Raw genomic sequence first — 24,464 nt, 5'->3', positions numbered from 1 at the left:
AAACATTTTAGGGGTGTGTACATGTCTGATTCTTTACCGGAACAACCACTCAACAAAGAGTGTGGCATTGTTAATTTGGATCAGTACAAAAATCAGGGCACTCACTGGATCTGTTATCTTAAATATTTAAACAATGAGGCATTTGTGTTTGATTCATTTGGAGGTGTTCCACCTGAAAATTTAGTAAAATATCTAAAATCAGCTAATCTTTATTACAATAATGCCCGTGTTCAAAACTTCAAAGATGTTAATTGCGGACATTTGTGTTTATCTGTTCTCAGATATATGTCTCAAATAAATAAACCATCAATTGAAGATTTTCAAAAAGCCTTGTGGTATCTGAAACATCATGGGGGTATTCCATCTCACCAGCCAAAATTCAATATTGAAACTCAAATTGCATGATGACATAGTGTATCCCAAAACAATAGCTCTCAGAGCATTTTACGGCATGTACTTGATACCTAATATTACTCACCACAACAACACAATTGCAGTAGGTGATCAAAAAATTGTCATCACTCCAGGGCAGTATAATCTGTCCACTCTAAATGCTCAATTACCCAGAGGTATAGTGTTAAGTCAAAATTCTGTCACTCACAGAGTAGAGATTGTATCTGCCACAGAAACAGTGGATCTGGGTACTATAGGAGAACTGTTAGGATTTGAGAACAACACAAAACTTGAAGCAGGCATCAAACACACTGCTATGAATATACCTAAATTCTTAGCCATAGAGACTCTGAATATTCACTGTAATGTGGCTGAGGGTATGATCACCAAATCAAATGGCATAGGCACTCACAAACAAACTGGCATCATTGCAACATTCAAACCTAATTCCGAATTCATGGAGCCCATCATCTACAATCCATCCCCAACATTATATTTTCCTGTGTGCCATAACAGAATAGATTACATTGAATTGATGGTCACTAATGAAAAAGAAGAATTAGTTGATTTTGCTGGAGCCACAACAACTGCAATCATAGAGATTAACATTTAAATAAAAATACATACAATGGAAAATATTGAGAGTTATGAGCTACAATCATTCCCTCCAAACAGGAGGACATTTGCAAATTTAAATCAACCCAACACAGAGATTGAGGTTGATCTTGATGTAGGGGACGGCTTTATACACTCCCACAGAGCAGATCTATACATCAAATTTGATGTTGTAAAGCTCGATGGAACAGATTATCCGGCAAATTCAAACATAAGATTGGTAGATAATTTTGTGCCGCATCTCTTCTCTGAAATTGAGATCAGAAAACATGGCGTTGTTATAAACAGAATAGATTATCCCGGCATTACCTCCACAGCTTTGGCCACACTAAAATTATCCAAAACCGAAGCTTCTTACTACAAAATAGGTGGATTTGAGGCTGGTGATAAGATATTATCTAAGAACCACACAGTGCTGTTCCCCATGCGCCTGTTGCCAGGATTCTTCTCGGATTACAAAGATATTATGTGGAAGGGGGGGTTAAGAATTACATTTAGAAGAGCTGCAAATGATAATAATGCTTTGATGAGGTACAGTGCAATAAACCCTACAGGGGAAGCTCTGCCCAATACCCTACCTGATGAGGGCAAGTGCATTATTCAGACTATGGAGTTAAGAATCCCTGTTGTTGAATATGAAGCCAGCTATGCTCTTAAATACAAAGCAGATATCCTAAAAAATCCACACATTCCTCTGCAATTTTATACATATCAATGTGTACAGAAGCCCGCATCTGGTACATATTATGAGTTTGATGCTACAAATTCATTCTCCAGTATTCAATACGACATGCCTGATTTTGTGGTAGTATTGTTTCAGACTGGGAGACACAATAATCAGGAAAAAAATTCAAGTAAATTTGATAACTGCAACATCAAGAACATATATCTTAAAAATGGCAGAAATGAGGTCTTTCCCAGAGAAAATTACAATTTAGACATGTCCAAGGATGATTTTCTTAAATTATATGAGGCTTTTTCTTCCTTCAAGCGCGTCACTACTGGCAATACTGACATGTATTACACACCAGATGAATTCAAAGCACGGAGGCCCATGTTTGTAATTAACACCTCAAAAAGGAAACAGGTTGTGGTTAATGACAGGACAAATATTAAAATTATCTGTGAATTCCACGAGGCTTTACCAGATGACACCATATGTAGTGTCATTCTCATAGGCGAAAAATCATATGTTTATGATGTAAGAAATGAGAGAGTCACGGAGCAATTCTAGAAGAATTACATTATCTTAATACTAGATATACAAATTGAAGCTGGTATCCAATTAAACTTAAACCGGAAGTAAACCGGAAGTAAACCGGAAGTGGACAGGAAGTGGACAGGAAGTGGACCGGAAGTGGACCGGAAGTGGACCGGAAGTGGACCGGAAGTGAACCGGAAGTGGACCGGAAGTAAACCGGAAGTGGACCGGAAGTGGATATGCGTGGGTGGGTGTGGGTGTGTATGGGTGTGTGTATGGGTGTGGGTGGCCTAGTTTTAAGTGTGGTCAAGAGGGGCATTTTTTTGACAAGTTTATGGACAACAATCTCACAGAAGTGCCTTTTGTAAGTATAGACAAGGAGGCTCTTCCTTTCCGAAAAAGCTCTTCCTTTCCGAAAAATTCTTGAGGGCATTTTTACAAAAATCTTGGATTAGGCAAGAGTTCCACACTTGAGCAAAAAGCTCATATGGGCATGTTGAGCAAGTTTTAAGTATAGCAAAGCTGCTTGAGAGGTGCTCTTCCTTTCGTGAGTTTATAGTACCACAAATACCACTACTCAGTACACCTAAATGTGAGACGATGATGCTATATTTTAGTTCAACAAAATATGTATTTAGAATTATGACTTTTTGTAAAACCATGTTCCTGTGTCATAAATCGATGAACTTTTGTTCAAAGGTAATGAAAAATTAAATATTTTAATTTAGTTTTGGAGAAAGGTTACCCCAAACCGAAAAATCGATTTCACCATATACGCGTAGGGCTATATGTAGTTTATTGTTATAACATAACATACACAATTACAAATACATACAAAATTACAAACTTACAAGTAGGAATAGCATAATTATAGCACAATGCATAATTATCATGCCTTGTTAGACAAAATAAATCTGAGCTGAAGTTTTTTCTTCATTTTATTAAGATCTTGAAGACACTTGATTGCCCGATCTGCACATTGATTTGTTCTGGGAATTCCCAGTCTCGATGGTTCTTGATTGCAAAACTTTTTCATGAACCTACAAGCTTCTACATAGCTTCTGATAATCATCTGCATTGTAGATTTGGTCAGTAAACCAATGGTCAGCCCATCTGTTAGATATGAATGAATATATTTTGTGTACTGAGCCTCTTCTCTCTGGTAGAAGAATATATATCAAAAGAGCTAGTATTGCTCGGGAATTCCATCTTGCATTACTTAATTTAGGTATTTTCTGAAACGTCACTTCAGGAAATCCTCCAGTTCCTTCAAAAAACCCGAGTTAAATGAAATATAAATTTCATATCATCACGCCATTCTGCCGTTTCAGTAATCTCTTCTTTACCATTCTCGAAACTAATCATGAGCTTCTCGTAGTTCTTTACAAGTTCCGGGATAAATGGATATTCGATATTGGGCGTTGTGTCGTTTCCTCCAAGTTAGTCATCCATTATTATACGAAGCACTCGGTCAAGAACAAGATGTTGACAACCAATGAATTGTGGTTTTTCCAGTTTGTTTTGAGCAAACAGTCTTTGTAACTGAATTCCAATCCCATTCTGTCTCCCAGTGTTCACATTCGTAGTGTCCGCAACGAGCATCTTTATACTCTTCCATAAATTGTATTTAAAGAGAACAGCTGTTATACCTTTAACAACAGTGTCCGCTTTTCCGTCTGGTAGTTCTACTGCTTCTAACGTAACTTATCTTCGTTCATTCTTCAACGCTAGCACTTGATATTCTTGGTCATCAATAAGTTTACCATCAAAATGCAACGACAAGTTCCCTAAGTGTAGTGTTTTCTTCACTTCTTCTTTAAGTTTAACAGCTTCTTTAATGGTGGACCGGTATATACCAGATTGTGAAGGTGTCTAAATGTTGATCCCATCTTGAGATAACTGTAAGGAAATGGTTGCTGCTTTGCTGGTTGATGACTTTGAAGATGTTACTAAGTTGGTTGCAGATTTGCTTTGTTATATTTCTTCCTTGTCCTTGTAGACTGTTTATCTGAATTTTCGGGCTCTTCAAATTCACTCTCAGTCTCTGATGTTTCGGAAGTTGACGTATTAGTAGTTGTTGTTGTTGTGTTGTTGAAGTAGGCTGCAGAGGCATTTTTCTTCTTTTGGATGGATTGATAGTTTTGGAACCATCATCCTTCCGAGTCGTATAGCCAACATGTCCTTTGCTTTCGATCTGAAAATGATATAACCTTCTGTCCTCACTACACAGCCATTCAACATTTTATTTTGGGATGTCAAAAAACTTCATTCAATTGATTAGCTATATTTACTTCGTTTTACACATTAATCGTAGATGTTCAGCACATTATTCACTTTTGCTTCTACGACTTGAATTGATAAGATTGCAAATTTAATTTCTTTTGCCATAAACTTGTTACTTCTTTTGTGATATCCTTTACACGCTCTTTTCATCCTTTGATGTTTGCTCCAAGGAACAGATGGTGACCAATAATTTGGATTTTGAGTGGTATCCTGATGTAGTGTTCCAGTGATTGCTCTTCTAGTGGCACAATTCTTCTTTCCCTATGGGATTCTTGAAATCGTACTAGATTCTTCGTCCAGAACTTCTTGTTTTGTTCAGTGGTAGAGGCACTTATCTTATAAGACATTATGGATACAAATGATACTTGGCGATTGGAATTATTGCGGAATAGTTCGTACTTCAACAAAATAATGGCTAAGCTCACAATTAATACACGACACGCCACACTGCGACGTCACAAAATGACACTACACAGCTTCAGTTTTCTAAATTCCTTTGTTCCCCAACGCGGCACGCGAACAATGTTTGCCGAATATAGTCTGCATAACAGTGCTCCTTCCCTCCCGTTTCAAGTTACAGTCACATCCACTACTGGGCTGCCTTGTGTTTTCTTCTTCCTTCTTGCTGCAGGGCGTCTTTTCTTTATTCTCAGATGCCCTGCTATTGGTTGGCGCGCTCCAACGTACGCGCCAGCACTACCTACCGGCTTCTTCCAATACTACTGTAAGACGACTCTGACTTGTCTGTTCAATTGGTAAGCTTATATATTCTAAAACAACGACTATTCCAGAAAATTAATGAGACTTATACTATGTTCTAGAAAGTTTCATAAAGTTATAGAAGACTCCTGAACGTTCTAGAAAGTTCCATAAAGTTCCAGAAGGTTCAATAATGTTCTAGAAGGCTGCCGAAAGTCATAGTGCTACTACTTGCAAAATGCACACGATTTTAAAAAAATCGTGTTGGGGGTGACTTTTTTACAAAAATAAACAGAATTAAACCCTTTCTCATTAACTTTGAACAAAAGTTCATCGATTTATGACACAGGAAATCAGTTATTCTACAAAAAGCCAAAAATTTTATAACCACTGGATTGCTATTACTCGATCAGAGTACTAACGAATTTCTAGTTGTAGACTTACCGAAATGTTTCAGATTACTTCTACCACTTCTCATACCTTCTTTCTTTCCACTACGGAACTGTTGCGTATCGTGTGAGGGCCGGTCTAAGAATAACCTCACAGGATTTCACCGTCAAAGGTATGTACAATCTTTGCTTGAACTAAACAAATCTAATCATATTGTTCTGCTCGTACTCAAATACCGAGTTTACAATAATCCTTTCACATAGTCATATTCATCAGTCAGTAATTCCTGAATTTTGTGTTTAATAGAATGCTAAAACTGTGCAATATGCATCAGGTTAATGATCGCTGGCCAGGAATTTATGTCAGATGTTTGGGAATTGGAAAAATTTGCGTGTAACATCTGTTTTTGTTACACGACGAAAACATCATGAAAATATTTCGAAGCAAATGCAAATATCCGTTCCGACAGAACCATGACGAGAATATAAGACAGGGATGGATTTTGACTCATGCACTGTAGACTACATCTCTAGCGTACGAAGGATGTTTTTCGATTGCATAGCTGCGTTATATGGGATGGAGGGACAGATACACAATAAAATATTTCGTAATTATCAGCCTTCGTTTTGAAAGACAAAAATTGTAATAGAGTGCACTTTTAAAGGACACTGTATTTACCACTTTGCTTCCTTCCGAGTTCTTTACGGCTTTCATTTGAAAACATTGAATTTCTGAAAATTTTGGGAGTGGCCTGTAGTCACATAAGCTCCCCCTGCGTACGCCATGAGGTTAATAATAGTTTATTGTGGGGAAAGCTCTTTTACCTTTACTATCCTACAAGAGATTGTTGCTGCTATGCTACAAATATATTAATAGTTGCATACAGCAGTATGTTATATTTTTTCTATTTAACAACCTTATAACATGTGTATCTTTCTGCTAGATTATACACTGTTATTAATGACAGTTATAAATAACTTAATCAATATGTTCAGATTATTCTTTCCTGAAGCTCAAAGATGTTCTTCTCACAATTTAATAGGAATAATAGTTTTCTTCTGATTTAGTATCGCATAGAGCCTCACGCAGCTATCTTTGCCGTTGCGCAGATACCAATTTTCGTTTCATCTTCCTCTCTCTTAGCATCACGTGTTCTATCCTGCTCGCCAACCTTCGCCATTGTTGCCATATTGTCATTCCATTCCTGGACACACTCGCGCAAACATCATTGAAAACAATTGAATAGCGCTCCAGCTCGCGGTTCACACCGTTCGTCAGGGACGGTAATGCGGCAATATAGCACGGCGTAGTGGTTGTTTCTTTTATGCAGTGCATGTTCATTGGCTAGCTAGTGTTGCCAAATGTAAATACGAAGCACTATTTCTGTTACGGGAGAAAGGCAAAATGACGGTGAGTTTTGTTGGATTGTCAAGACCATATTTTTATTTTTAAGTATTTGACTGGTTTGACATTGCGTGTGTGTAAGTGACAGTGCATGTGTTTGGTTAGTGAACGTTAAATTCCATAATGCCTAGAGTATTATTGTTCATATTTCATCACTTTAGACTTGCTCAAAAGAAATAAATTATGTGGATGCATGAGAATTTCAACCCTCGGCTCCGGCACCGGCAAGTGTTCTTGTAGGAATTGTATGATGGAAACTGTTATTTTTGCTGTTTTATGCGATACATGTTTTTTTTGTTGTTAAAATTGGTATGTTTTGATGGGTGACAAGTTCATAACAAAAGAAAAAGCCGCGAGGCTTATCGTCTGGTGGCAATATATGTACTTCTTATTCTTGTTGCGGAAGCCAGCATTGTATGTAAATGTACAACAAAGGCAGTCAGACGACTGTCGGCCATCACAGAGAGGCAATAATACTGCTTAAGGAGGAGTGTTTGTGGTCCAATTGTCGCTGTTTAACACGTTCGCAAGTTACACTGTTCTACAAATTTTCACTTTTTCTGTTACAGAAAGGAAAGTAGTTCTTTCTTACTGAAATTGACCTCCTGAACACGAATACGAATTTCATTTTCTAAGATTGACTCTTAATTTGAGTTACGGCATAATTAATGTTACCCATTTTTCAAGATAGCATAATTCATGTTACATAACAATTAATCATAATCAATGTGGGCATAACTTAATAAATATATTAAGAGCGCCCGCAAGAGGAGGCCAGGGGGGCACTTGGGAAGAATTAATACAATCCAAATTTTGAAATTAAAGCGTGAAAACATAGATGAGAGATGCCGTGAAAGACAGACGCAAATTAACTTAATGCTGGTGATGCTTTGTGATAATTCTCTTAACTGTAGGGAAGCATAACTCTGTTTCCTCCACTTTAAACACTTCCGTATTCAGCATCCTCATATTAGTAAAGATTGGGTACTCTCATTTCTGTAACAAAACGTGTGTATAACAGTGTTATTAGTTCTCAAACCAGTGGTAGTGTCAGTCGTGCATCACATGTCGTTGCAGTTCCAGTACCAGTGTGGATGGGCTTATTTGGAGTGAACAGTTAAAATGCCACCAGGTTCGTTAATGCAGTGGAAAAATAATAAATTGTTTAATTTTATTTGAAATCACTGTGAAGAAGTGTTCTTTCCATTATTTTGGGTAATTTTACACAAGAATTAGTCCACATTTAGCGGTTTTAGTCCATATGTATGTACATATAAAGCCACTTGTTAGCGCATATAAATCCCAGCCCTGGTTATAATGCATGGCGTTTAAAACTCAACGTTACATAGAGCTGAGTTCTCTCATTTCCTTGTTCTACAAACAGCTGTGCCTCGGCGCACTGTAGCGATTTTTCTATCGAGCAGATTAGCAACACTGGTTCTCCCGTTCTACTGCGTCGATCGCGGCAGAACTAAATGGGTTTGGCTCTACATATGATACCTGTATGACCTTTACAAGTTGTATATGCACAGGAAAAGCAGGTAAACTGTTCTACACTTGAATAATACGAGTCATGCAAAAAACGTTGAAATAATTGGGGAATATTTTCCTACCGAGCAATAGTTCGGTAGTAATGATAGCGGAAGGATACATACGATGCTTCTGATTAATGGATTACCAAATGCTGATTGTTTCTTCAGGCTATTCGATTTTTTAAAAAAAGTTATGTATTTTTATTCAATTGTGACGACATTCTTTTAAAGTATACTTTAAGTCTGCCTTTTTATAAAAGTAATAATACTTTTAGTGGTTGAGATCTTGAGAAATGTTCTTGTCAAGTTTAGTTTTCTATTAAAATTGTGTCTTCATAAAATGTTTAGTTTTAAGATGTATTATGTACTATACTTAATTCTTAAGCAGTTTCAGCCTTTTCTTAATTGCGTATTTTTCGAACCATAAGACGTACTCTTAATATTGAGATGAAAATTTAGAATAAAAATATATATATATCGTGATTTATTTTCAAAACCAGTAACTTACCGGTTGAAGCCATACCGGTTCCATTTCATTTTAACTTTCACCTCCTAGTGCTACGCTGAGATGTCATTATTTCTGTGGTTTCTCATCCACATCTGCTTCTAATTGAGGCCATTTTGCTGCGTGTGTTAGGACAGGAAAGAATGTTTATTTTTGTGTGAAAATATCACAATCGTTGGGAATATTAGACCCATGTTCTCGCTTTGTGTCCTCCTCCGATAATGGTCTCACAGTTCAGTGTTGAAGTAGAGGACTGGAAGTGAAACTCTTTCGAATTGCACTTCGACTGCAGCGCCAATACGATCAGTAGATAAAACTGAAAACACGTTTTTTCACCATAGACATCGCGTTTTAAAATGTTCTCATACATACATTTCCACACATTGGAAGAACTTCAACCAACAACTTGCTGGCTTTCTACCTACGTGATTTCCAACAAATGAACAACGAGTCCATGAGTCAAGTACTCAAGTCTGCAACGATGAGTACTCCGTGCTGTGGTCTCGATTGCTCGTTTGATTGGCGCTTTTGAACTGCACTAGGTGACGTCACTTCCAAAAACACCATACTTCAAGCCTGCTCTTGAAACGTTTCGGACACAGCCTTAGTTATCCCCTTTTGGGAGGGGGGCGTGTCCTCGTGACTCTCCTGCTAGATCCGCGAGAAGCAGCTCCCCCTACCTACAACATTCCTTACAGGGAGTGGAGTGGAAATCCGATTTTAGTAGCTTTTATATACTTCAACATGCGCTGATGGACTTTCGGACGATAAGACGCAGTTATCTTTTCAAATACACATTTTAAAAATTCTGTTTGCCTCTCGCTTCGGTTAACCTTGATTAAAAACGTTCGTACTAGCTAAACATTAGAATTAATAATGTTATATTTTTGCAATATATCTTAGACTCCTGTAAAATGCGATGAATACAATCTGAAGTCAAATATGTGCCTTTTCTATTACAATCTCCACGTCGTACAGCTGAATATTATGAATATTAAGGCACATAGCCGAAGGAATTGTTCATGTAGGTAGAAAGAATACAACAATCCGTGCCTACAGAGGAGGGAAACGAATAAAAAGATGTTTCCATGGATTTCAATACAGAAGGAGGAATGTCATTTCTGCCGGATCTTCTTCCAGACTTGTTATTTGACAAGCCAACGCCGCGGGGCGTTATGGGTAAGGGGGAAAATGCAGCAAAAGAAGAAATCCTCCCTTTTCTGTATGTTTTCAGAGAAGATTCCACCGGATATCAAACAGACGAAGCATCCTGGTTGCATTATTGCCTCATAACACTCACGATCTGTCTGTTACGAAGCCGTCTGGCAGCCTTATTATATAGAACATCTGTTGCATCAGGTGCATGAAAAGAACTTCGAAAAAATAGCACCAGGGGGCAGGTTCGGTTGCGAGAAGACACGATAAGGTCACAAGGTTTCTATTGCTACAAAATTAGTCGGAAATGTATGCCAATACTGGGTTATATTTTACAGGAGTAAGTATTGCAAAAGAAGCAACCAGTTAAAGCATGTTTCTGGCCCAACAAAGCATTTGCATGAAGAATTTAACAATATATGTACCTAGTCTAGCCCTGAATATTGTCACACACTGTTTTGGGTTAAGGTTTGAAATATGGTTTAATATATTTCCTGATCCAAGGGTCGAAGTCTCTCTGGCTAGCCATCTGCTGGGAAAGTCCGCCACTGCTGCTATCAAGGAGCGCTTTAAATTTTCAATTATAGAGTGCATCTTCTTCAGACAATCTTCTGTAGCACTGACTACAGTTTGTAGTCCAGGGTGTTGAGATCAATGCTAGCAGATGGCCAATTAACAATGAAGATGACAATGATGGTCTTCATTTACAGCTGTGTCATCCCCGCCGTATGAGCTGGGGCATAATCTTGCTGGAAGCTCCAGGGTTCATTATTGTTTGGTTCAATAGCATCACGAGAGGTTTCAGGACACTTTCCACATATACTTTGGCACTGTTTTTTAAGCCTTTTTCACAAAAATAATCCTGGTGGAACCCTCATAGCTCACACCCAACAAAATCTTGACTGAGGAGGGGTGGTGGTCTCCGAACTTTGGGAACTCTCTCACAAACTTCTAGAGAGCTTGAAGCATACACCCTTTCATTTTGGCAGTTGTGACTTTTTTCATTAAGTATCTTGGACATCGATCGTTGTAATTGTTCAGCTTCCGTGCCATCATCGGGCGATCTTTCACGCTACAATTGTCAGTAAATCTCTGGATTTTCCGATAGGCAAACCTTTTGCGGACCTTCATTGGTTTTAGGGTCTGAAATATCTCCGTGGATGACTTTACAACCTTATGCAGAGGAATTACGGCTACTCTGTTTTCCCATTCACCCTAATCCATGCTAAACACAAGAAGATACACGCTTTCTCTTTCACAGTTGAACACACAATGGTCAGGAGTGAGCTTCAGAACAAGCGTGGTTTATGAACTTGACAACCGGATGTACAGCGTTATTACAAATGATTGGAGCGGTTTCATGAGTTTGCTGTAGCTATAATATTTTCCTATCGTACCCAAGGTATTGGGTAGAAGTGATAAGCCTGCTTTTATTCTCAACATAGCAGGAAGCAGAGAATGGAATGCTGAATAAGTAATTAGACAAATTTAGGTTATTGACTTGAGAGGCGTATGTGGTATGAGAGTTGGAATCGAGAGAGAACGGGGACAATTGGAGAGTGTACGGGATAGAGCAAGGAAGTTGGATGAACGATGATTGAAAAGTGTTGCATGAGAAGAGTGAACTCTGACAGGAAGGTCAGATGTGTGACAATTACCATTCTTGAAGGAACAATTTGAGGGAATGATCATCATCCGAACCGTGAGGCAAGCAATATCCTAATAAAGTACATATCGGTTCAGTCATGGAGAGTACAAAACCCATATCTAACTTAAGTTAATTCTATTGCCATTCTTTTAAATGTAACTTCCTGCTCTATCACATTTAGGCCAAGCGAGTGATTTCCATCTGAAAGATGAATGATGAATGACTCTACCACCCAATAGACGGCTCAGGGTCTCTGGTTCGCTCCCAACGCAGTATTAACATTGCGTTACGCTTTGACATATTGCCATTAAATTTTACGGCAATGTAGAAAAACTCAAAAAGTTTTCTTCTCTTGCAGGCGTGTTTCGGATTTCTGTCGGGAGAGCGCAGCACTGAACAGTGAGTAAAGATGGCGACAGGCGCTGAGAAGCTTATGCTGTGCTGGAATTCCATGCATATCAGTTGGTCAAAACAGTGCAACGACACAAAGTTCAAGATAGGGCATCATTACTATAAACAAGTTTTTCACAAAAAAAAAACATCCTCTGCCATCAGTTGTTGCATTCGTAGCAAACTCCTTGCGAACCACTTCGTCATGGGGCGTGAGGGCTTGTACGTACCAATTGTACGTTGCAATCGTCTGTAGGATCGTCAAAACGGTTGGTTGTGGAATGTTCAGCTCTCTGCTCGCTCTATTCGTCGACTTCTGTGGACGTGTGCAACTCGCTCCCACGCACCCAACAGTTTCTTCACTCACTGGAGGCCGACCCATTGATTTCCCCTTACAGAGGCATCCCGTAGTTGTAAACATCACCGAATGGAGTTGGCACTCGGTGCATCTTTCTTGAACTTTGTTCTCAAGTGTCGTTGCACTGTTTTGACCGACTGATATGCATGAAATTCCAGCACAGCATAAGCTTACTCAGCGCCTGTCGCCATCTTTACTCACTGCTCAGTGCTGCGCTCTACCGACAGAAATCCGAAACACGCCTTCAAGAGAAGAACACTTTTTGAATTTTTCTACATTTCTGTAAACTTTCATAGCGATATATCAAATATTATAGCTACAGCAAAATCATGAAATCGCTCCAATCACTTGTGATAAGTAGTCCAAGCCGAAAGTTTGTGACATTGTTTAAGGCTAGACTAGGTATATCGTTGGTCTGGTAGCATTAGATTGTTATTACCCCATCGCTAATAGCATGTGTAATTTTGATGTCATAGTGGAGGCGTTCTCACACCCTCTGATTAGGACGAAAAAGGTCTTGATCAATTGTAGGAGAGAAAGTATAAGCTACATTCCATCTCACGTCTTTACAAAGTATGTAGTCATGCGTACAAAACGGCGGCTTATGTAAAGTGAGTCTGGATCCGGAACATATCGTTCCTGCGCATATTTATTGTAATTTTAGGCGTAATTATATACCTCCGATGCGGAAATACAACTCCTATTTACTTCAAGTAAAGGAGAGCCGAGTTCAAACAAAATTCACAGTCCTTGTTAAATTAAATATTTTCCTTGAGTTTGTTTCCTAAGACCCCTTGTTCTGCAGTGAGGCTAATCGGGACTGATCCTGCAGTTGAAAGTGGAATCCGAATAACTATGTGCTTCCACCGGGAATCGAACCCGGGACCTAGTGGCGGCGATTGGGTTCCAAAACCGGGGGGCAAAGTGCCTAAACTGGGGGCAAGGACAGTATATTTCCCTTTGTTCATAAAGGTTTAGCATAGTGCGGGAGCAACTGCTCCCCCTCGCCCCCCCTAATCGCCGCGGGACCCCATGATTAAAAAACGACGACTTTATCACCACTCCATCGGGTAGGCCCGCATGCGAATTGATATTGGTTGGTCCAATAATGGAATGAACTTCTGCAGTCTTAAGAGAATATCCCACCCTACAATGTTAGTATTTTGTTTGTTTGTTTTTTTGAGTTAATGTTTTAAGTCCACTTTAGGCTAATCGGGACTGGACCAACAGGTTTTAGTGCGATCCGAACCACTATCAATGTTCGTATTATTTCAGTTAGTAGGAAAGTTTTATACACATCCACCATGTCACTGAATCATCCAGTTATGTAAGAAATAATATCCACCGTCACCGTTGCGTGAAAGTTTCATCGGCTTTAAAAAGCTTCACTCTTTTTTAAAGAGTATAATATTATTGGTTAACGGCAATAGGATTCCTCTACAGTATATATCGAAGTGAAAATATTAGACGGGAAATGCCCCTTATTGCTTCTTCGTGCACATGCCTATGGTTGGTGTCATTTTGTTAGTTATGTTTCGAAAAGTGAAGGTTACTGTCCATGAGTATTCTTTGTGAGTGTCCCTTCATGAACTTCATTATATTATTACTCATCTTCATCTTTGAAAGTGGCTGAAAAGCGAAGTAAAATAAACAAAATGGATCACTCCAGCAATCAATAGTGCACTGCTACTCCACGTATACAGCTACAGCATGTTGATTGGTTGATTTGGTGTTTTGAGTCCACTTTATGCACAGTAAGGCTAATCGGGTCTGGACCTACAGTATAAAGTGGGATCCGAACCATTATGTGCCTCCACCGGGTATCGAACCCGGGACCCCTTGATTACAAGGCGACGACGCTACCACTGCGTCATCGTGGAGGGCATCGCTTCAGCAAGTGAAGGTTTCTTTTCTTTCTATGTGTTTGCTACTAATGCTACCGTTAACTGCCTCTGCTTATTGTGTGTGTGTGTGTGTGTGTGCTTATCAGTGTGTACTGTCTGCTGATGAGACGTAAAAAAGGGGGAAGGGGTTCGTTTTAACCAGACGTACGTCCAATTCGCAATCCACTAATCATCCATTCGATCGGGAATTTCGTTTCGGCAGTCTGGAAAGAGGCAGGCAAACTATATTTGGTTAAAACACTCGCAAACAAATTACGAGCAGAAAGCGTTCTCTATTTTTCTCCTGCCGTCCCCTCCCCAAACCACCGCCCGCCCCTATTCCCGTCCACGCAAATCCGTTTGACTGCCTCTACCAGATCCGTTCCAAACGAAACGTAGGGAAGGAAAACAATTGACAAGCCGCAATGGGACGGCTATTTTTAATTGGTCCTTTCTGATGAGCTATCTGGCTGGCTCTATTTCTACTTTTGATACTGAACGCTCGGTCAACAATGGATTTCGATTGGGGGAAATGCCTGTTGTCCCATTTGGACTCTGTACGAGAGAGACTCGCCTCTGTCGCTTCGTGATCAAGAAGTGCCCGGTACCTCGGATCCCACTTTAAAGTGTAACCCAGTCATGGACTTGTCCAGCGGGAGGCAAAGGAGTCATTTGGCTCCCTCTGTGAAACGTGTGCTGAAAAATTTCATTTGGTTTGTTGAGATTTTTACGTGAAAAGTGAAATATATATGTTAAACTTATCGCCCACTGAGAAGCGGCAACAGAAAGCAACAGAACTTCTGTTACACTGGTCAACAATTTTTTTTTTTTTGCGACATGGATGAAAATTCACTTTTCTTTATCAATCCATGATGCTGAACACGAAACTGACAATGAAAATGCCACTCGACTTCCGGTTTAAGAATTATACGAGGTATTGTCTAAAAGTCGGGTTTCCCAATGTTCTAACGTAGTGGAATGACGTATGCTTGGTGTGTATGTGACTTTTACGCTTGAACTGTATTATGCGAACAGTACAAATCGTGGGTACATTTCCATCTGCCTTTCCAATTAAATTCATGAATCATAGTTTTTACATTAATCACAAAATAATTATTTTCTACTATACTACTGTATGGTGTGTTCTTTACTACTTACATGGGATTAAATCCGCTTCCTCTTTGCTTCCCTCTTGTAGTGAAGTTCAGGATCATCCCTGGTTACTGTCCAGCAATAGTCGGCAAGCATTCCTCTACTCCATTTCCCTTGGTATCTTTTCTCCATTACAGATATTTGTTGGTGGAAATGCTCACCGTGTTCATCACTTACCTCCCCACAACTTTTCGGGAAGAAATTGAGATGAGAGTAGAAAATGCAATTTAAGGAACATATTGCAACCTATTTTTTTGATGAAACCAAATTAATTACAAGTTTTTCATAGTCTTCAGCACGCTTGTTTCCCAAGAAATTGTTGGAGACTTCTCCGAAAGAACTCCATGTACGTTTCTCAACATCACTTAGCAGGTGAGTAGTAGTATTGACTGTACTATGAGCGCAACTTACAAGTGTAGAAAAGGCGAGGCTATTTAGAAAAGGCGAGGCTATTTGATTGAACAATCAGATTTGCTTACACTTAAAACAATGCCAAGATGGGGCCTGTACCCCAATTCTTCAGGTGTGATATGCTCTGATTTTTAAGAAATTCTGAATTTCTAGTGTAGAAAAGGCGAGGGCTCAACAGATAGATTTACCCATACTTAAGACAATGGCAAGAGGGACTTATACCCTAATTTTTCAGGTGTGGAGGTTTGGGTTTAAGTCCTCATAAAATATGAAGCCTCCCCTGATGGCAAAATGATAATATTGTTGTCTTGTAAACAAAAGGCTCGGGGTTCGAGTCCTGATAGATTGAAATACATGTGGCAAAATAATATGTCCACAAGTGAGATTTTGAATAATTACTGCTAGTTGATAGCCCCCAAATCTGAAACCCTGGTAAAAAATGTTTTACAACAATATATTGTATAAAAACTGAATTTCTCAGTTTTCTTATTTTCTCATGTTTTATAACCACCTGCTCAGCTATACAATAGAAGAATAGTGGGTAGGCATAATTAATTGTTTGCATGTCTTGCCGGCACGCAAGAGATAAAATCTATATAGCTAGAAGGGAACATTAATGATTTTTCTATTCACTGAAGGGGGCATTAATCTTTCTGTGCGTGTAACATGTCTGTAACAAGGAAAATGTAACAAAGATTGAGACAAAGATACATATTTTCTGACCCAGTGGCAATGAACTGACCCCCCTTCATTCTGAAAGCAATTCTGTTCTGATAATATGAGCCTAGGCAAAGACTTAGAAAATATTATGGCAGTTCAAAATCCAATTTTGTCTGTATCAAGGTCTTCAGAAGCCGGTAAAATGTGGGCATAATCCATTTGGAGACGTGCTAATATTGTGGCATTGTAATCAGGGGCTTTGGGTTTGAGTCCTGTATAAGATTGAAATATATACAACTGCCCACACATAAGATATTCACTGCTAGCTGATAATACAGTTGAGGTTTCAAAGCTGGTAGAGTGTCTGGGGCCTCTCTGACAGCAGAGTGTTGGTATTATTGCTTTGTAATCAAGGGCCTCTGTGTTTGAATCGGGCTTCTAGAATTGCTCCGTGACTCTCTCATTTCTTACATCATAAACATATGATTTTTCGCCTATGAGAATGACACTACATATGGTGTCATCTGGTAAAGCCTCGTGAAATTCACAGATAATTTTAATGTTTGTCCTGTCATTAACCACAACTTGTTTTCTTTTTGAAGTGTTAATTACAAACATGGGTCTCCGTGCTTTGAATTCATCTGGTGAGTAATACATATCAGTACTGCCAGTAGTGACACGTTTGAAAGCCGAAAAAGCCTCATATAATTTAAGAAAATCATCCTTGGACATGTCTAAATTATAATTTTCTCTAGGAAATACCTCATTTCTGCCATTTTTAAGATATATGTTCTTGATGTTGCAGTTATCAAATTTACTTGAATTTTTTTCCTGATTATTGTGTCTCCCAGTCTGAAACAGTACCACCACAAAATCAGGCATGTCGTATTGAATACTGGAGAATGAATTTGTAGCATCAAACTCATAATAGGTACCAGTGGCGGGCTTCTGTACACATTGATATGTATAAAATTGCAGAGGAACCTGTGGATTTTTTAGGATATCTGCTTTGTATTTAAGAGCATAACTGGCCTCATATTCAACAACCGGGATTCTTAGCTCCATAGTCTGAATAATGCATTTGCCCTCATCAGGTAGGGTATTGGGCAGAGCTTCTCCTGTAGGGTTTATTGCACTGTACCTCATCAAAGCATTGTTATCATTGGCAGCTCTTCTAAATGTAATTCTTAACCCCCCCTTCCACATAATTTCTTTGTAATCCGAGAAGAATCCTGGCAACAGGCGCATGGGGAACAGCACTGTGTGGTTCTTAGATAATATTTTCTCACCAGCTTCAAATCCACCTATTTGGTAGTATGAAGCTTCGGTTTTGGATAATTTTAGAGTGGCCAGAGCTGTGGAGGTAATGCCGGGATAATCCACTCTGTTTATAACAACACCATGCTTTCTGATCTCAATTTCAGAGAACAGATGCGGCACAAAATTGTCTACCAATCTTATATTTGAATTTGCCGGATAATCTGTTCCATCGAGCTTTACGACATCAAATTTGATGTATAGATCTGCTCTGTGGGGGTGTATAAAGCCGTCCCCTACATCAAGATCAACCTCAATTTCTGTGTTGGGTTGATTTAAATTTGCAAATGTCCTCCTGTTTGGGGGGAATGATTGTAGCTCATAACTCTCAATATTTTCCATTGTATGTATTTTTATTTAAATATTAATTTCTATGATAGCAGTTGTTGTGGCTCCAGCAAAATCAACTAATTCTTCTTTTTCATTAGTGACCATCAATTCAATGTAATCTATTCTATTATGGCACACGGGAAAATATAATGTTGGGGATGGATTGTAGATGATCGGCTCCATAAATTCGGAATTAGGTTTGAATGTTGCAATGATGCCAGTTTGTTTGTGAGTGCCTATGCCATTTGATTTGGTGATCATACCCTCGGCCACATTACAGTGAATATTCAGAGTCTCTATGGCTAAGAATTTGGGTATATTCATAGCAGTGTGTTTGATGGCCGGTTCAAGTTTTGTGTTGTTCTCAAAGCCTAACAGCTCTCCTATAGTACCCAGATGCACTGTCTCCGTAGCAGATACAATCTCTACTCTGTGAGTGACAGAATTTTGAGTTAACACCACACCTCTGGGTAATTGAGCATTTAGAGTGGATAGATTATACTGCCCTGGAGTGATGACAATTTTTTGATCCCCTACTGCAATTGTATTGTTGTGGTGTGTAATATTAGGGATCAAGTACATGCCGTAAAATGCTCTCAGAGCTATTGTTTTGGGATACACTATGTCATCATGCAATTTGAGTTTCAATATTGAATTTTGGCTGGTGAGATGGAATACCCCCATGATGTTTCAAATACCACAAGGCTTTTTGAAAATTTTCAATTGATGGTTTATTTATTTGAGACATATATCTGAGAACGGATAAACACAAATGTCCGCAATTAACATCTTTGAAGTTTTGAACACGGGCATTATTGTAATAAAGATTAGCTGATTTTAAATATTTTATTAAATTTTCAGGTGGAACACCTCCAAATGAATCAAACACAAATGCCTCATTTTTTAAATATTTAAGATAGCAAATCCAGTGAGTGCCCTGATTTTTGAACTCATCCAAATTAACAATGCCACACTCTTTGTTGAGTGGTTGTTCTGGTAAAGAATCAGACATGTACACACCTCTAAAATTTTTGATGCCCAGTGGCTTGATTAAAGCTTCAATATCTTGGTTTGTAAGCGGCTCTTGTTTTTTTTAAACTTATTCATGGCTCTCTTAACACCTTTGCCTTTTTTCTCCATGGCCAGGTTATGGCGCCTCTGCTCATCTAATTCTGCCCTATTCTTTTTGGCATCTATTACTGTTTTTGCTATGGCGGCTGATCCCCCGGCCAAGCTCCCTACAGCCCCAAGAGCAGCTAAGATGGCAGGGATGGTAAATATGAAACCCCCCACATGTGATTTTTTTCTTGATTGCTGTAATTTTTTTAATTGGGGGGTGCTAAGCAACAATTTCATACCATGTCCCTTTGCAATACAAGAGCTTTTTTTCTTGCGCTGCTTTTTGGTCAAAAGACTGTCAATAGTTTTAAGAGATTTGAGACCTGCATAAGGTATTTGATACATAACACCCTTGGCCTTCATTGTAGGTTTATTATATACATATTCACAACCCCCACCCCAGTTTTTGTTTGGTGCTCATAGCTATGGTGGTCCCCAATGCTGCTATTTTCTCACTCAAAGAAGCATCTTTGCTTACAAATCTACCAAATGCAGCCTCTTCTAATTTCTTGTCTGCAACATGTCTTTTGTCAAGATCAGAATGTGTGTTGTATGCTATGTCATGGTCTCTACAAGCAGCATCTAGGGGATTAACACCAGGATCACCCCTGTTTAATCTATGGTCCAATTTTGTACCGGGACCACAATACTGATAGCCTGGAATATGTAGTTCAAATGGCAGCTTGTTTATGATGTCATTAACCAACCCCCGACCCTCAGAGACATTCCAAAATTTAGGTGGTAGAGTATTAATAATTTTTATGAGATATCCAATCCCCTTAGTGTCATTCACTATAAAATTAGACAATTTTGTGCTTATCATGTCCATAATTCCAACCTTTTCATTGTAAAAATTGTGGTTGCCAGCATTTTCCTCCCCAGCTATCACCAATAACCTATCTACAAGTTTCCTGACATCATCAACCCACACAAATTCTTTAGGCAGGGTGTTGTATTGTTTGATCCCACTGCCAGTCTTGATCTGTGACCATATGGGCTTGATTAAATTGTTGTATTTTGCCCCACTGCTCGACTTGACTCTTTTTTGTGTGGGATCATTGTTCTGGTATAGAGCATCTGATTTTATTAATATTTCTTTGTAATAATCATAATCTTGATCTGTATAGCTGCCAGGCCTTTTCCTAGTTATCAGTTCCCACAATCCAGGTGTGCCGGTGTACTTAACAAAAGCACCTTTTTCTCCGAGACGAGATTCTGAATATACAATTATATCATCCCCCATAAAAGTTACTCTGAAATTACCGATTCTATGAATAATGCTGCCATCAAGCTCTGTGTCGGCATATAAGCCAAAGACCTCATCTTTGTTGTCTTTAGGTGTGGTTAAATATTTTTGAGCAAGAAGACCCAATTCAATAGGATCCTGACTAGCCACCATTCTTCTAGGAGCAATAGGACTAGGTGTATGAATACTGGAAAGTGGGGTGAATGGATAATCTAATATGTTTCTTGCAGCTACAGGTACAAGCTCCGTGATCAAATCTTGATTTTGCTCTGTAACAGTTTTGATATTCTTACCTAAATTATTAATAGCATCAATTACAGGCTGTTCTGTTTGTTTGTGTTTTTCATAAATTCCCCGGTTCTCTGATTTCCATCCCTTAAATCTTTTTATAAGATAATCTCTTAACTTAAGATCATCAATGACTGGTCGTTTCATGGTTGTTTATTTATGTCTCAACGTCTAGAAAATCGTTGATTTTATTTCTATATTTGCCAGTGTTAGGTGTTCTTGTCATATCAATTGTGACAAACCCATAACTGTCTTGATTCCAGCATCTACTGCAAAACTTGGAAAAATCATTGTAGCTCAAGTCCCCACCTACATATTCATCATGTATGTGTTTGAGGTTGGTATGGTCTTGATGAAACACACATATAAAATTGCTGTTGTCTCGGATCAGTTGCTTCGGTATTTTAGAAAAAGTCTGTGCCAGGTAGAAGCAATCAATATTTTTGTGCCGCCCCTGTGTAAAGAAATTCCTAACCTTGTTTTGATTATCCAGTATAATGTCATCAAACACAACAACAGAATTATCGAGACATTCATGAAGTGGCTTAACATCTGGTTCAAAAGTGGCTATATCCAATCCATCATATAGCTTCATCAGCTGCTGATATTTTAATTGTTCCAAGCTCTTAGAGAAGATATACAAGTGCCTGTTTTTCCAGTCTAACCAGTTGGGTGCCAATAAAAAATTATCAACCATTAGTGTAGTTTTACCACAAGCAGATGGCCCAACAATAAGACACCTAATATTATCAGGCAGCAAGTTGCCATTTCTCTTATTCTGTTGTTCAGGTTCTGGCAGCCTTTTTATAACATCCCAGGTGCTCATATTATCACTTTGTCTGCATCGATCCAGCTGTTTTCCGGATGACCCAGCCATTTGACAAATAACTTGTTGCCTTTTCTGCGGATGATTTTTTCTATGAGATATGTGTCGGGCTGTTTAGTTTTGCTGAGTTCTTGTTCATAGAACCTGCCTTTGAGAATTTCTCCTCGGTGATCTTTTATTATATAAGTGTTAAGGCTCCCGGGTTTAACTTGAACGACTGTAAATAATTCAGTGCTCCAGTTTCTTGTAAAGCCTCTTTTGAATAAATGCTTATATTTGCTGATTCTTACTTGATCCCCCACCCTGTATTTGGCCTTTCTTGTTGTTGGCTGGTATCTAGGATAATAAACAGTCCTGATCAATTTTTGCTCATCAGATGAAGTTACTTCAGAGGGTTTCATGTTGATTGTGGAATGGACAGAGTTGTTATATTTATGTAGAAGTTCTGGAAGAATATTAATCCATTTATAATTACCTTGGAGTGTAAATTGTTTATACATAAGATTTTTTAAGGTTTTGTTGAATCTCTCTACAATTGAGGCCTTGAGGTCACTGTAACTCGAATAATGTTTTATTGCCTGGCTTTTAATAAATTGTTGAAACACTGAATTATAAAATTCTTTGCCATTATCTGTTTGCAAATAGCGCGGGGATCTTCCTGAATGATTGATGATTGTTCTAAAAGCTTCTGTAACACATTTTCCAGTCTTGGATTTGAGTGGCACAGCCCAGGCAAATTTTGAAAATGTATCTATTACAGTGAGTAGATACTTGTAGCCCTTGTTGATTTTGTCTAAGTTTTTCAACTGCCCACTTGCCAACTCAATCAAGTCGCTCTGCCATAAATCATCTATGCCTTTTGTGACTACTGGCAGTCTCTTATAATTATGTCTGGCTTGTCTGTGTAATTCATCAACAATAATTTGTCTAGACATGATATGAAAACAAGAATATTGCAACTATGGGGTGTTCAGCAGCTGAAACTGCAGGATTTTCTAAATATAATTTGTCCCCTATTTGTATTTTAAATTCCAGAGAGCCATCATCTTCAGTATAGGCTGTTTCTAATGTATTGGGATCTGTAAAATCCTCCAATTCTACACTGGTGATTTTTGGTTTGTTGTCAGCATTTGTTATTGATAAGGTAGGATAGTGGTGTGCCTGTGGTTGATGCCAATATTTGATCTTGATTGGTCTAAGTGTGCCCCCAACAAAAAACTGGTAATAAAATTGTGCAGGGGACAGCATATATATTTTGCCTCCTGGTGTAAATGGTGAATCATATTCTTTGTTGGGGATGCTGTACAATTCAAGAATTACTGTATGTTTTGGATTCTCGATTATGCCTGTTATTTCTTTTTCTGCTGTAAGCAATCTGCTTGTTACAGATTCAAGGTGCTCATTGATGGTCCTAACAACATCATCATGGCCTGGCTTGATTTTTATGTCCACAACAAGTTTCTTGTATTGTTGCACAATCTCTTGAAGCTGGGTGGCAAAAACAGACAGAGCATTTGCTTGATTGGATTCCATGGTTCCTAGCTGTTGCTTGATATTAGCTACAATTTGTTGCAAATTTTCAACAACTGCCAATTTTGAATTTTGAGCAGTAAGATCATGGACCTGTCTTCTGATATCCTCAAACAGGGCATGCAATTCATTAATATGTTGATTGGTTGGTAGAGTGGCCACTGTCTGAGTGAGTTGTTTGATCTCTGCTTGGATATTCTTGATATCTTCTGATTTCAATATCCTATTCACTGCCCTCTTTATATTTTTAAGTTCCTGTGATGTGGGAAGATTTGAAACAGTATTCTGCAAAAATTCAAGTGCCAATTTTACATTGTTTAATTCAGAAGCATCAGCCACATTTTGCATAGCATTTTGGAGCAGGGCTATATCTGCCTGAGAGGGTGTGGATTGTTGTAAAATTTCAAGCTTTGTTTGGATATCATCGATCAAGTGATGAAAATGAGATAGTTCAGATTCGGTGTTGAGGTTTTCAAGCTTTGTGATCTGTTCCTGGACACTGACAAGGGTGTCTACAATTCCAGGCAATCGGGATTCTAGTACATTTGCCAAATCATTTTGCACTGCTGCTATTGTACCTTCAAGATGGGTTATGGAACTTTGAATTTTTCCAAAATCTTCATATGTTTCAAGTTGCAGCTTAATGTTGGCAACACTCCGAGTTATTGCATTCAAAGCATCAGAAGATGGCAAGTTGTTCATAAAATTTTCAAGTGTCTCAATTTTTTCTTTAACCTCGGCTATGGCATTGTTCAGAGGATCCAGATTAGGTATCTGGAGTGATTGAATCTGTTCCTTTAGAGTGGAAATCACTAGATCAAAATCTTCTTGTGATTTTATGCTTTTGACAATTGTTTGGAGCTGTGCCTGGACATTATTTATTTGCTCTTCCAATTGCTGTTTCAATTGCTCGGAGTTGTTAGCCTGGGTCTTAAATTTGGCTTGAAGAGCTGCTACAGCCTCTTCTAAACTTTGAAAATTATCCAATGTGGCCAAGTCAGTATATTTCTGAAGCAACACTTTGAGTTCGGAATCAATTTTGAGAAGAGGGTCCATGCATTGTGATTGCAAATTTGTAATTTCTAATTGAAGACTGGCATTGAGTGTGGTTTGTAAAGCTTGTAAATCA

This window comes from Lepisma saccharinum, chromosome 21 (genome assembly GCF_977018435.1).
Source record: "Lepisma saccharinum chromosome 21, izLepSacc3.1, whole genome shotgun sequence".
Classification (NCBI taxonomy): Eukaryota; Metazoa; Arthropoda; class Insecta; order Zygentoma; family Lepismatidae; genus Lepisma; species Lepisma saccharinum.
The sequence above is the reverse complement of the archived record's forward strand: the minus strand, read 5'-3'. Positions refer to the sequence as shown.